Here is a 15,483-nt window from a genome sequence, read left to right as displayed (position 1 = left end):
GCTGCCCACCTTTTAGGTACATTTACTGATGGGAGTATATTACAACTGAACTCTAGATTCCACACTGGCTGTCAATTCACTTCCGGGGGAAAGCTGATGGGCTGGGTTGGCATCTATGAAGATGTACATGGTCTAGACCAGTGGTTCTCAGCCAGGGGTATGCGTAGCCCTGGGGGTACACAGAGGAATTCCTGGGGGTACATGAACTCATCTAGATATTTGCCTAGTTTTGCTACAGGATACATAAAAAGCACCAGCGAAGCCAGCACAAACTAAAATTTCATACAATGACTTGTTTAAACTGCTCTCTCTATATCTATCTACACACACACTGAAATAAGTATGATATTTATATTCCAATTGATTTATTTTATAATAATTATATGGTAAAAATGAGAAAGTCAGCATTTTTTCAGTAATAGTATGTTGTGACACTTTTGTATCTTTATGTCTGATTTTGTAAGCAAGCAGTTTTTAAGTGAGGGTATACAAGACAAATCAGACTCCTGAAAGGGTATAGTAGTCCAGAAAGGTTGAGAGCCACTTATCTCTAGATAAGTCTAGATCTCTTATCTCAGAGAAGGCTTCTCTCCCTATGCTTCACTATACCTGTACTTTTACACATGCTCTTGTTATGTGTTCGAAGAGTGACACTGGTGAGAACAGAGAAAAGGGCGGTTTCACCGGAGAGCACTCACCTCAGTAATTCAATTCTGTCAGACACACCTGAGTCCAAATTTGGCCATGGTTAGAGGAAGAATGGAAGACAAATATTGTTCATGCTTCCCATCAAGTGCAAGTTTTGGAATCTTCTAATAGTCCGGCTCCTTGATGCCTTTATGGAGTCTGCCAATCATTATGGGTTGGCTGTTACGGAGGATCACAAGGTATATACAGTTTCACATTCTGGGGAAGATGTATTTGGCATCATTCTAACCTATGGAAAGTGTACCCAGAATCCAGGGCGATGAGTCTCTTAATAAGGAAATAGTGCAATTAGTCAAGCTGGAGTTCTTTTTAAGCCTTCAGTATTGCTGAAAGTTAATTAAAGACAAATCTAAAACCTAACACACAATTTGACTTTTCCATAAGGGCTTGTCTACATGGAGAAATTTACCAGCATAATTATAGCAGTATAAACTTCCCATATGGATAGTCTTATTCCAGAATTTATTCCAGTATAACTACAGCAGTATAATTATGCCTGTAAATTTCCCCATGTATCCAAATCCTAAGCAAATAGGTCCAAGAAGGGATAAAATTCCAAAGAATGCAATCTTTCTCCTTAAAATTTCCCATCAAAGTTCTGTGTAGCAGCACAAGTGCAGGGAGCATAAACATTTCATACTAAACAACGGGATCACAATCTTGAGAGGAAACCAATATGATTCTACACAATCATTAGATAAAGTCAGCTGTAGATTACTATCATCTATTGCTGGAACTTCAACTGAATTTTTAAAAGCCAGCAATAGAAAACTTGGTCTTACGTTTATTTCGTAACACATATGCAATTTGTGACCAATTATTTTTTAGCCTCTCAGTTTTAACAACAAAAAAGACTTGGCGGAAAGCTCATGTGCGAAACATGAATATATGACAACTTCTACTCTAACAGAATCTCCTCACGCTGCAGTATGCATGGAGATGACCTCGTTGTAGTGCTCCACATAGTCATGCCAAACTCCTCCTATCAGAATTCTGGTCTCTCTCCTCCGTGGGTCAGCAGTGACTAGAAGTATGCTGAGCCCTTTGGAAAATATACACATTCATGGTTCCCCGTAGTAACAGAATAAATGGTTCTGACTGGCTCCAAAGGGAATCCCATCCAGTCGTCAGCCTTGACTAGAAGGATGATGGTGTAAGAGCAAGAAAAACTGAGGGAGGAAGATTGCAGATGTGAAGAACCTCCTTTTTCCAAACTTCAAACAATAATCTGTAGAGGTGTAATCCAAAACTTGACATTAAACTACACTGTAAAATGCTCAACCACAGGCTGGAATTCCCATTCAACATTCATGCATTTCTTTCACAAACCTGCAAGTTTCATGTTATACATTTATGGGCCAGTCTGCCATCTATGCCCATTGGTTCCCAAACTGGGGGGCGTGAAGAAATTCCAAGGGGGGCACGAGGCTGCCCGGCTCTTGAGTTCCCGGCCGGGGAGGCTAGCCCCCGGCCCCTCCCCTCTTGTCCCCCTTCCCCCGCAGCCACGATGCCGCACAGGCAGCGCAGCTTGCGCCCGCCCACCTCCCAGGCTTTCCAATAAGCCAGTCCTGCCGCTCTGAGCTGCCTGGTAAGGGGGCGGGAAATGGGGGGGTTGGATAAGGGGCAGGAGGTCCTGGGGGGCAGTCAGGGGACAGGGAGCAGTTGGATGGGGCAGAGGTTCTGGGGGGGGCGGCGGTCAGGGGACAAGGATCGGGGAGATTGGATGATGGTAAAGGAGAGATGGGGGGCGTGAGGGTTTCTCGAAAATTAAAAAGGGGGTGTGATGCCGAAAAGTTTGGGAACCACTGGCCTAGACCATTACACACATTGATGAGAGAACACACATTAGCTTTAAAAACTTTTATAACGCACAGTCTGATACATTAAGGTAAAACAAGCACTCTACTCAGAGATGATGCTTTTTCTAGGAGAATACGTAATTCTTTACTTTGTACATTTCTGAAAAAGAATCATGCATATATTCCAATTCTGCTCTGAACTACGTATCCTCCAGTCAATCATTCTAACAATTTGAATCAAGTTAAGAGTCATTTCTAGTTTATATAGTTTTAATTAAAACACGAAGTGGTCTTTAAAGAACTGCTAACCCAATAAACACCACTGCGGAGAGAGCTGTTATTTACTGATTGCTGAGAGCACTCTTGGCACAGTACAAAGGCACAATCCTTTCCCCAACCGGATTAGTCTAAAAGGCAGAGTGCAGCCATAGCCAGTTGAATTAAGGTGCAAATGTTCCTGTTTTTAATCCTCTTTTATATAGAGAAGATTAGCAATTATGCTGGACTACCACCAAAAGGCATAATGAAAGTGTGTTTTAAGAAGGGATTTGAAGGAGAGGATGGCAACTCAGCACACTGTGGCCCAAACTAGCATTTAAAGGTGTGTAGTTAGCATGAATTATCTAAAAGTCGTGTACATCAAGCACACTGCCTTTAACATGTGTTAAACTGGATGAATTCGAGTCTAGGCTCCCCTCTATGCATTAACAAAACCATTTTAGCGCAAGTTAAAGGCAGTGTGCCCTATACGCACTAGCTGAATGCAGCCCTATATTCACACCCTACACACCACAGTAATAATCTTTGCACAAAACATGCCTTGTGAGGTATCATTTAAAAACTAATAACTCACGGTCAATAATACCAGGATGAAACATATGCAGCAACCTTGTGTGTGAAGTTATGAAATCCCCCCCTCCCCCCCCGTATTATGTCAAAGGACCATGCTCCAACTCATGTAGCCCTGATTAGGTAGAACTGATCAAGCAGGCCTGTCTTAAACAAAGGGATATGTTTACACCTAAATCTGCATATAAGCTGTAAACACAGTCCTCAGACAGTGAGAGGGGGAAGAAAAAGAAAGTCTGCATTTCAACATATACAGGTAGCAAACAACAGCTTAACTCCTTTTCCCCCACCACACTCCATGTCTCCTCGCTCTCAGCTGGAAAGAACTTTAGGGGTCACTCTCAGGAAAATGCATTTCAAAGGGTGACTGAACTATAAAAGTGAGGGGCAAAAACACCCAACGTTCTCTCTCCTTGTCTATTGTGCTCTCTTTTCACCTAAGACGACAAAAGAAACAGCTGTTGGATCTTGGGAGCAGATCCTGACCTGAACTTGGTCAGCAATGCTACTGAAAACCTGTGGTAAGAATTTCACCTTGAACCAAGTCTAGTTTGTTAAATTTAGTACTAGGATGTGTTTTATCTTTATTTGTCTTGTAGCCTTTTCTGACTTTCATTCCTTAATATTTGTACTCACTTAAAACCTCTTTCTTTGTAGTTAAATAAACTTGTTTTATTCTTTAAACTAATCCAGTGTTGTGAACGGTGTGGGTAACTTTAGGGTCCAAGCTGTTGTATCTTGATCCCCATAGAGGGGCAATGAATCTAATATATTTCAACTGTCCAGGAAAGGGCTGGACAGTGCTAAACACACGTTTTTGGAGAAAGATCTGAGACTGGGAATGCTTTGGGATCACCCTGCAAGTGTTAACCAAGGCTGCTGGAAGCCAGAGTGGCTGCTGTGGTCAGAATTGCTGGGCCAGGGCTGTGGCTATACACGGACACTCCGGATGCTGTTTGTGAGGAGCCCATGTTGGGACCCACAGCAGCAAAGCACTGAGAGGCACACCAGGTTGTAGGGCAGGCGGTGACACAACCCCTCACTGGTCTGGATTGCACCCCAGATTGTCATAAACACATGCTAATTTTACATCTTTAAATCCTAGGCCTAGTCCATGCATAGATTTTGTACCATATCACTATTTCAATCAGGGATGTGATTTTAAAAAAAAAAGATACCGCTACAATCCCTAGTTTGGGCACAGTTACACTGCTATGAAGTCGCTTTATACTGGTATAGTTTATTCCCCTTACTGTATGGAAATAAGCATCTTTATACTAGTATAACTGTATCTTTGAGGGGGCCACTTAGGGATCTGGAGCAAAAATCAGTACTTGGTCCTGCTAGTGAAGGCAGGGGGTTGGACTCAATGACCTTTCGGGGTCCCTTCCAGTTCTGAGATAGGTATATCTCCATATACTATTTATTATCCAAGTGAGGGGGAATTGTACCACTTTAACTATACCACTAGAGGTAAGGTGGTATAACTTGTGTGCAGAAAAGCTCCAACACTAGACAAGGGCAACTAGTGAGTAGCTGTTCCAGGCATAAGCGTGGAAGATGAATACTAAGATAACAGGACAAAGTAGGAGCACCTGGAAGAATGATGTAGCTATGGCAGTACACCTAGTAGGAAAAGATTTTCACAAAAGCACTGGGGCGGGGAGAAGAAACCACTGTTATTTTCCATCCCTCACTCCCAAAAAATATAAGACAATGCTCTCAAAAATGCTTTCCTTAAAAATAGGTAAATCCCATCGACTGTCTATGGAGGACGGAAAAGAATGAACATAGGCTTCTAAAGCAGTGAACACACATGGTAAGCCAGGATTCCACTCAACTGACACCATCTGCAAAATAAGCAATTCATTTAAAACAGTTTCATAAATGGGGGGATTTCAGCGTTAAATCTACCAGATGTGTCTCTACAACAAGTGAAAAAGAAAAAATGATTCAGAGGAGGAATTGTATCCCATAAGTGTTTCAAAATAATTTCAGACCGCTATTTACCATAACCAGGGACAGGACAAAAAAATTCCTTTTTTACAGTCTCTCCCCAAAACATGAGAACCTCCTTTTTCCTACAGTTATTGCATGTGCAGACTGGAGCATCTGAGATTACAAATAATTGTAATGCTCAGTCCAGCAACAGCAATAACTAACAGGAGCTTCTTCCCCACTGTCTCTGAATTTGGGGAGGGTGAGGCGGTCCAGGCATCCATCAGACGATTTTCTGTATCTTGGGAGCAATAACCCTACTTGCTAGGCTCCAAAGAATGCTCTCCAGACAGGACACCAGATATAATGGGCAACCTGATACCTGTCAAGTTCACAGCTTTGTACCCTGGAATTTGCTGGTAACACTTCTGTCTGCAAGTCTTCAAAAGAGGCAGAAACTTTCATTGCAACCCAATGTGACTAGGTCCAGAAGCTGAAGAATTTCAAGCTACAAGAGTATTGGATGTAGATATTGGCTTTTTTCTTTAAGTACTGATACAGTGATTTTTTTTCATGCACCTGACGAAGTGGGTATTCACCCACGAAAGCTTATGCTCCAATACGTCTGTTAGTCTATAAGGTGCCACAGGACGCTTTGTCGCTTTTTACAGATCCAGACTGATACGGCTACCCCTCTGATAAGTGATTTTTTTGTAAACTGGATTACGCTTCTACTGTGATAGCTTATTATTTAATGTTGGACTATGCAACAGTTTAACCTACGCATAGATGATACCAGATTTTAAGCTACTGAAGTGATTTGTTAAAAAGATGAGGCATGGTTATAAATAATGTACAGCTGACCAACCATATGGCTGCTAATATTTTTCTCGTGATGCATGGTTACATTTCAGCTCTCTGCTTGTGCGGGGATTCAGTTCAAATGTGAGTTTAAGGAGTGGTATACCACCAGAGTTGAAACTTTCTTTACTCCTGGAGAACATTTGGCATTAACCCAGTCAGACCATGTTGATGTACAGTTCAAACTCACCTTAAGTCATTACCTAATTGAGGCTTTACTTGGTTTAAGTATACTGAAATACATATAAGGCTCCCACTAAACATCAGTGTCTCTGTGAAGTATGACCATATATTTGGTGTGCTAGAATTACTGGGATACAAACTGCAGCAGCAAATAAAACTCATATTGTATACCTAAACTTTCACACATTATCCCTCTCCCCCCAAAAACCCCACTCAAAATAAATGTTTCCTATTATAAGGGCATAGTCTTACAAACATCACAGGAGCGGACTGTAAACTCCTCATGGAAGAGACGTGTCTTACAGCTTGTCTACATGGAGACGCTCAGGAAAGTTAATCCAAATTAGTTTTTAAAGTTGATTAGTTAAACCTTCTGAATAAACTACACTGAATTAAGGCCACTTCAATTATGAATGAGTGTGTCCACACAGGGGTTAATGTGATTAAACGAATCCACTTTAAATTAATAACTTCAGTTTATTCAGATTAATTTTCATATGTGCTCTCATATAGACAAGCTCTTATTAATTCATATGCAGGCATAACTATGGTGCTGCAGAAACATTCAGGGCTTGAAAAACACACTCATCCAGAGCAAAAAGGGGCGTGAACAGGGCCTGAAACCTGAGGGCCCTTTCACTGAAAGGGAGGAAGGAGAATGTGAAGAGCAGAATATCTGGAGCTACACTTCCTTTAAGAGGAGGGGTTGGTGCACAGAAGACCTCCTGTATGCCCAAGAAGGCAGCAGTAGCAAGAGCAGTAGAGGAGCTGGCAAAGACAAAGAGAAGACAAACATTAATTTATGGGGAGCAGAACTGATTTATGCTCCATTCCCATATAAAGATGTTGCAATGTGAATAATTTGGGGCATGTGGCTTTGCAAATTTTTTGACCCAGGTTAGTAGGCACTGGGGAAGTTTTGCAAGCCCTAGAAATCATAATAGAGTTTGATTAGTTTAATGAGATGATTATGCAAGACCGTGGGAGGAAATAAGTTTCCCTTTTGGATTCAACTATATTTTACTCATTTACTTAAGCTGCAAGGTAGAATGTAAATTAGTACATATATATTTCTAAATTAGTTAATGGAACTGACATCTGTTGCATTATGCAACCACAATCAAAAAAACTGTACAATTAAATGAAAGTTAAACATCCAAGTCTCTAGCATCAAACTTGGGAGTCAATCATTTTCTTACTATTCATATACTAGTCACACGCAGCAAGTGAAGTTATATCCAATCATCACTAGAAGCAAAAGGTAGATCAATAATCTGAAACCATTTCAATGAGGAAGCAGGGCCGCAGAGCCTAACAGAGCAGAATGCACCTCAATGGAGTCTCTGGTCCTTACCAAGGATACACCTGTTTTTACATTTCAGTACACAGAAACATACTCCACTGCCCACTGAAGGCAGATTTACTCCTAAGAAAGGGACCGAGTATGAAAATTGGAAAGAAAATAAATAGGAAAAGTTGGACTTTTCAATCCTACACAGCAGATGTCCTCCTGGAACACACCTCCATGTTTTCAGATCTTACTCGTACAGGGGAAATTTTATTTTAGGGTTGTCAAGCGATTAAAAAAAATTAATTGCGATTAATCGCACTGTTAAACAATAATGGGATACCATTTATTTAATTATTTTTGGATGTTTTCTAGATTTTCAAATATATTGATTTCAATTACAAAGTGTACAGTGCTCACTTTATTTTTGTTTACAAATGTTTGCACTGTAAAAAACAAAATAGTATATTTCAATTCACCTCATACAAGTACTGTAGTGCAATCTCTTTATAATGAAAGCTGACCTTACAAATGTAGAGTTATGTACAAAAAATAACTGCATTCAAAAATAAAACAATGTAAAACTTTAGAACCTTCAAGTCCACTCAGTCCTACTTCAGCCAATCGCTCAGACAAACAAGGTTACAATTTGCAGGAGATGATGCTGCCCACGTCTTGTTTACAATGTCACCTGAAAGTGAGCACAGGCGTTCGCATGGCACTGTCGTAACCAGCGTTGAAAGATATTTACGTGCCAGATGTGCTAAAGATTCATATGTCCCTTCATGCTTCAACCACCATTCCAGAACACGTGTCCATGCTAATGACAGGTTCTGCTCGATAACGATCCAAAGCAGAGCGGACCAACGCATGTTCATTTTCATCATCATCAGTCAGATGTCACCAGCAGAAGGTTGATTTTCATTTTTTGGTGGTTCGGGTTCTGTAGTTTCCACATCAGAGTGTTGCTCTTTTAAGACTTCTGAAAGCATTCTCCACACCTCGTCACTCAGATTTTGGAAGGCACTTCAGATTCTTAAACCTTGGGTCGAGAGCTGTATCTATCCTTAGAAATCTCACATTGGTACCTTCTTTGCGTTTTGTCAAATCTGCTGTGAAAGTGTTCTTAAAACGAACATGTGCTGGGTTATCATCTGAGACTGCTGTAACATGAAATATAAGGCAGAATGCGGGTAAAATGGAACAGGAGACATACCATTCTCCCCCAAGGAGTTCAGCCACAAATTTAATTAACACATTGTTTTTTTAACAAGCAGAAGCATGTCCTCTGGAATGGTAGCCGAACATGAAAGGTCATATGAATGTTTAACATATCTGGCACGTACATACCTTGCAACTCCGGCTACAAAAGTGCCATGCGAATGCCTGTTCTCACTTTCAGGTGACATTGTAAATAAGAAGCAGTCAGCAGTATCTCCCGTAAATGTAAACAAACTTGTTTGTCTTAGCAATTGGCTGAACAAGAAGTAGGACTGAGTAGACCTGTAGGCTCTAAAGTTTTACATTGTTTTATTTTTGAGTGGTTATGTAACGACAACAACAAAATCTACATTTGTAAGTTACACTTTCACGATAAAGAGATTGCACTACAGTATTGTATGAGGTTAATTGAAAAGTACTGTTTCTTTTGTTTATCATTTTTACAGTGCAAATATTTGTAATAAAAATAATAAAATAAAGTGAGCACTGTACACTTTGTATTCTGTGTTGTAATAGAAATCAATATTTGAAAATGTACAAAGACATCCAAAAAGGTTTAATAAATGTCAATTGGTATTCTATTGTTTACAGAGCAATTAATCGCGAATCATTTTTTTAATTGCAGTTAATTTTTTGATTTAATCACATGAGTTAACTGCGATTAATCGACAGCCCTATTTTATTTGTATTACAGGAGTGACCAGAGACCAAATCTGAATTGGAACCCCACTCTTCCCAGTCTCATTGACCTGGATGCTGTAGCAAAAATATAGTCCCTGTTCCAAGCTCATATAAAGTCTGTAAAGCAAGAGATATTTCTTAAAGTTTGACAAAAGGCTGCTCCATGGCAGGAAAACTGGTCAGGTTTACAGAAAACTAGATCCTTTATAGAAAACGATGGGCTATTATGTAGCCATTTCTATGTCACTATTAAGTGTTCTTGGCCCCGTACATGTACAGATTACCCCTGGGAGCATTCTGCACCAAAAAATTAATATTTTTAAAAATTGTGTGCCAAAAATTTTTTTTTGCGCAATTCTGAAAATTTTGTCAGAATAATATTACAATAATCATGCCAGTTTCAATTATTTTGGTAATTTATTTCAAAATATCTGTCAACAAGTATGTCTGTAACAATACAGACACACAAAAATTCCCGCAGGAGGGGAGTTAAGAGTCCCCAGGGCTTTGGAGCTGTGCTCCGGCTCCACTCCAGCTCCAGGCAAAAACCTGCAGCTCCACTGCTCCGGAGCTGCTCCACGCTCGAGCTCCGGGCTCCATTCCAAAGCCCTACCTATGATAATCCAGTTCCTGGTTCTCTGCCTCCTTCCCCTGACCCCAGATTCCAGCCAGGGGGCCAGACACCCACAGAACCACCACCCCCAGCCAATACACCCGAACCCCCTTCCTTCCCCAGAGTCCAGCTGTAGGGCCCCCCAGCCCAGATATCCACCCGCATGTAGGGTGACCAGATGTCCTGATTTTATAGGGACAGTCCCGATTTTTGGGTCTTTCTTATACAGGCTCCTATTACCCCCCACCCCTGTCCCGATTTTTCACATTTGCTATCTGGTCACCCTACCCGCATGCCCTCCCCCTCAAAGCCTAGGGATCCAGAGGGAGAAACAGTCTGATGCTCTGTCCCAAACTTGGACAGTTTTCTGCAAGCAACCCTCTCCTTGCCTCAGGGCTAGCTGGGAACTGCAGCCGCCAGGAACCCCCCAGCTCCCTCCCACTCCCCCTGGCAGTGTCTTCTATGTGCGGGCTGGGCTCTGCCTGGTCCCACAGCCCCTAGTGTCCGCTATCAGCACTGCAGCCCATTTCTTGGGGGGGGGGGGGGATTCTGCACACACATTAATTTCTGCAAAATTCTGCATTGCGCAGTAGCGCAGAATTCCCCCAGGACTCAAAGATAAAGAAAGACTAGTCCAAGAGGTGACTAGCTGAAGATCCCACCTCAAAATAAACAAGGAGTCCGGTGGCACCTTAAAGACTAACAGATTTATTTGGGCATCTCAAAATAGTGCAGATTTAACTTTCAGAAGCAGGGGAGAGAATTTACTTATTTCACTGGTGGATTGTTGTTCAAAAGTGCAGAAAAAGCATGGACAGGGCAGTAATTTGGAGAGTTGGGCAGAGTGAAGAAGGAACAGTTGTAAGCAAGACATTAAAAAAGTCCCACAAAACCCCTCTCAAAAATCAAGAACTGGAAACCTTAGTCGCATTCTTATGGCTGATCTGAGATACCAGAAAGAGATCACACTCAAAAGGAAACATTAAGCAGGAAAACATTATTTTCTTTTCAAACCTATGCTCAAGAACACAGGAGGAAAACCATACATGTCCATAACAAACAAACAAACAAAATCTTACTGCAAGTTTAAGATCCTATTCCTAAAATATTCAAGGAAAGTTACAATCAAAATACCTGTCTTCTGTGACTGAGACACTGAAGTCTTAATGGAAGAGATGGAAAAAGTCATTTGGAAACTGAAACGGATGAGGACTTAAATACGTAACATTCATGAAGACTAATCCAATTTCACAACAGTTCTTAAATCTGAATTTCTATCAAAATCTTTAGTTATTTTCTATCTCTTAACCGAATGCTACTACAGTTCTTAAAACTTGTAAACTGTCCTTTACTGAATGCTATAAGATATTGCTATGGTATGCATGGGCTTGTTTTAATGCATACAAGATGAAGAAGAACTTGCTGTTAAGAATATTAGCGTACATAGGATTACACACCACAAAGAAAATGGCAGACACACAAGGTAAATAAGCATTTGAACTTTTTAGTGGGTTTTGGAACTTTAAATGCACTTAAACTGATATTGTAGAAGTAATAAGTGGTTGTGTCCAAGGGCATGAGTAATGTTTAATTTTAAAATATAAGCACATGTTCCTCATTTGTTAACTTTAAAAAACACAGAAATAGTCCAAAAGAAATATTAGAGGGTGAAACATATCCCAGTGAAGTGCAGAAGGGTCTATGTACCACTTAAGTTCTTAATACAGAGGGCTTTAAGCAGTTCATAGGGCTTTGAGCAGGCCCTCCACAGTGGGATGAATTTCACCCAAAATTTGCAGAGAAGCATATAATACAGCAACACAGCTCTGGAAGCAACATGAGCTCATGTTATGGAGAGTAAATTAACCTGGTATGGCTAAAAGCCTCTCACTGCTTACATTGCTATGCAATTTACTGTAACCACTTCTAATTTTAAGCAAATATGTGTAACTGCTATTTACTGAACAGCTAATGAAGTTCACCACAGGAAAGGTGAGTAAGCTGCAACAAATATTTGACTCAAATAACTATAGGAGTTACAGCAACATAGCTACAGGACAGCAGCCATGATGCTGTAACCCCATTGTGTAGACACACATTACAAGAATGGAAGGGCAAAAGCTGCATCCACATTGGGAGCACTTTATTGGTATACAAGGACAGCTATGCTGGCAAAGCGCTCCTTGTGTAGACCTGGCATGAGGCCACTTTACATCTGAATGCAAGCAACCACATAGTAGTTTAATAACATGCTTGTGCTTTCACTTTCACATCTGGGGAGGGGGGGGGGAAATAGCTCAGTGGTTTGAGCATTGGCCTGCTAAACCCAGGGTTGTTCAGTCCTTTAGGGGGCCATTTAGGGATTTGGGGATTGGTCCTGCTTTGAGCAGGAGGTTGGACTAGATGACCTCCTGAGGTCCCTTCCAACCCTGATATTCTATGATTCTATGATCTTAACTTTCCTGAGTGACACTGTGTGGACACTTCCTTCATGAAATGTGCCTTTGGATGTTCACTTGAAGACTGGTTTTGATTTTGCAGAGTAGCAATATTTTAAACACTCATGCAACACTCCAAGCAAAGTCAGGTATACAGAGTACATGCATGCATAAGTTATCTACAGGCAAACGCTTACAAAACATCTGTAGCAAATGAAGTGTTTAACAGGAACCCTGCCTCGTTCTCTGTGTAGCTTGTAAGAGTACAACAGGCCATACAATATTTCATAAAATGTAAACATTATTCCAATATATGAAGCTACACAGCCTGATGCACATGTTAACATACAATAAATGAGGCAGGGCTCTCCTTGTCTTGACTTATTCATGATGGATGTATAGAGAGGACGGAGCCCATAGGAGCTCTTGCCTTATGCACTGCACATATTGTATATATGGCATAAACTGTGGTTTACAGCACTAAAAGACACTACATGTAGCTAAACTTGTGGAAAAAAGTATGGTTATATGGGAAATAGTATGTGATCATATAATTGGAGACTACACCACAATGCACACCCACAGTGTTGAGGTTTGAGGGCAAATATAATTTGGTGTTTCCTGACTTGAGAGCATCACTGTAGACCCTTTTCTTTCTCTTTTATTTTTGGTTGGTGGGTTAGTTTTTATTCCCAACCCTACGCTGGGTTAAATGTAAAATTCTAGTGTATTCAGGAGATGAATTACATCTAGACTTCAAAGGAATTATTTCCCAGAATCAGGCCTTTAAAAATGAATGTAAAGGTTTTTAAAACATGAGCCACTATAATGCTGGAGCAGTACGTTGATGAATTAGTGCACAAGCTGAAGTTACAGCTGATGTAAAGGTGAACACAATCAGCCATGAGATCAGATAATAAATGTTTTGTATAAGCAAACCACTAAAAACACACATGATTGCAGTCACCGTAATACCTAAAATATTCTCACTGAACTGAAAACCTGGCAGGAGAAGTGATAAGACAATTCTGGTTGGAACAGCAGTAAGACGGCTGTATTAAAATAAAAAAAAGAACGGTAAGCGCTGCCCCCAGTAAATTAGAGTCAGTAGTCAAGAATTGATGATGGAGACCATAATGGGTGAAACAAGGAGGAAAGGAGATTACAAGATTAGTATGTCCAAAGGTGCATCTTCCTACATACTGAAAGTGAAATTACCAGTAGTTATAAGAAAAAAATCAGGGACCCTGCATGAATGAAGTCTTTTGAGTCTAATACTCTTGTCTTGTAACTAAAGACTTAAATCCCCCTTTGAATATATTCTACAAGAAAATTCTGGTTGAATGATTTAGACTGTATTTTGTCCCACAAACCATACAGAGTGGCTCCAAAACAAGATCTTGGCCACAAAATACTCATATGCACCCTCTTTACAAAAAGGGAACCTGAGTTACTGGAACCGCCTTCTAACTTCCAAAAGTGGGAAAGGACTAGACCTACCCGCAAAGCAACCAGTCTCAAGGAGCAAAGATTACTGCCCTAGCCAATGTCAGACATGGGGGGGGCGGGGAACGACACCGACTGCAAAAGGTAAACACGCCCTTCTCATGTGTAAGGGCTGTTGCATTACCCACTATCAGCCCCTCTTCCTGAGTGCATTGGGGATCCTGCCTCCTGTCACATGGGTGCAATACCCACTCGTGCAGTTCATGCAACACATGTTTTTGCTTTGGGCTGCTTCTGAACCCACTCATCCTTTCTCCATTCCTTGGAAGGGGAAGAGTCAGAGCCCAGACCTGTCCCCATGGTTCACTGCAAAGAACCACAGAACTTGCTCAAGATAGGGGGGAAAAGAAAGATCCTTCAGGTGTCACCTCACGTTAAAAGCAGTGGTTACAGGCCAGGGGCATAAGTCCTCCACTCGCCCCCTAATGCCAGCAACCAAGCTCACTTCTAGAATGAAGGAATAAGTCCCTCCAGACTCACTCCTTCCCCTTTCCGCTGGATTGGGAGTGGTGATGAGGGAAAGCACCCTTCTCCCTCGGGGGCAGAGAGGAGAGACGCCTTCCAGCCCCCTCCCCTGGATTGGCAGGGGTGTCAGCCACATCCCATTGGAATGGGGAACAACACCCTTTCTTTTCCCCATCCCTGAACTGGGGGACCAGGCAGGGATCCTGCTCCCCAGAGGGGTTGGTGAGCAGCCCCTTTCCCCATCCCTGGATAGGAGAAAAGGGGTCAGACAATGAATCTACTCCCCAGAAGAGTGGCAGATCAGTCCCTTTCCCCATCCCTGGATAGGGGAGGAGGTCAGGCAAGGAACCTACTCCCCAGAGGGGTGGGCGAGTGGCCCCTTTCCCCAGCCCTGGATAGAAGAGGGGGGTCACAGGCAGGGATCCTGCTCCCCAGAGGATGGCAGATTGGGCCCTCTCCCCACCCCTGGATAGAAGGGGGGGTCAGGCAGGATCCTGCCCCCCAGAGGGGTGGCAGATCAGGCCCTCTCCCCAGCACTGGATAGAAGGGGGTCACAGGCAGGGATCCTGCCCCCCAGAGGAGTGGCAGATCGGCCCCTCTCCCCACCCTGGATAGAAGGGGGGTGGTCAGGCAGGATCCTGCCCCCCAGAGGGGTGGCAGATCAGATCCTCTCCCCACCCCTGGATAGAAGGGGGGGTCACAGGCAGGATCCTGCCCCCCAAAGGAGTGGCAGATCAGGCCCTCTCCCCACCCTGGATAGAAGGGGGGGTCACAGGCAGGGAACCTGCTCCCCAGAGGGGGGCCAGATCGGGCCCTCTCCCCACCACTGGATAGAAGGGGGGGTCACAGGCAAGGATCTTGCCCCTCAGAGGGGTGGCATATCGGACCCTCTCCCCACCCCTGGATAGAAGGGGGGGTCACAGGCAGGGATCC

General features: G+C 42.4%; 1 protein-coding gene across 4 annotated transcripts in view; it reads right to left on the bottom strand.

Moving 5' to 3' along the window:
• Positions 1-15,483, bottom strand: part of NRF1 (nuclear respiratory factor 1) — a 112,647-nt gene that overhangs the window by 96,650 nt on the left and 514 nt on the right. The gene's annotated exons all lie outside the window — the stretch shown is intronic.

Source organism: Terrapene carolina, unplaced genomic scaffold, assembly GCF_002925995.2.
Source record: "Terrapene carolina triunguis isolate 2854851 unplaced genomic scaffold, T_m_triunguis-2.0 Scaffold68, whole genome shotgun sequence".
NCBI lineage: Eukaryota > Metazoa > Chordata > Testudines > Emydidae > Terrapene > Terrapene triunguis.
Note: the sequence above shows the minus strand (reverse complement) of the source record. Positions and strands in the feature narration are given on the sequence as shown.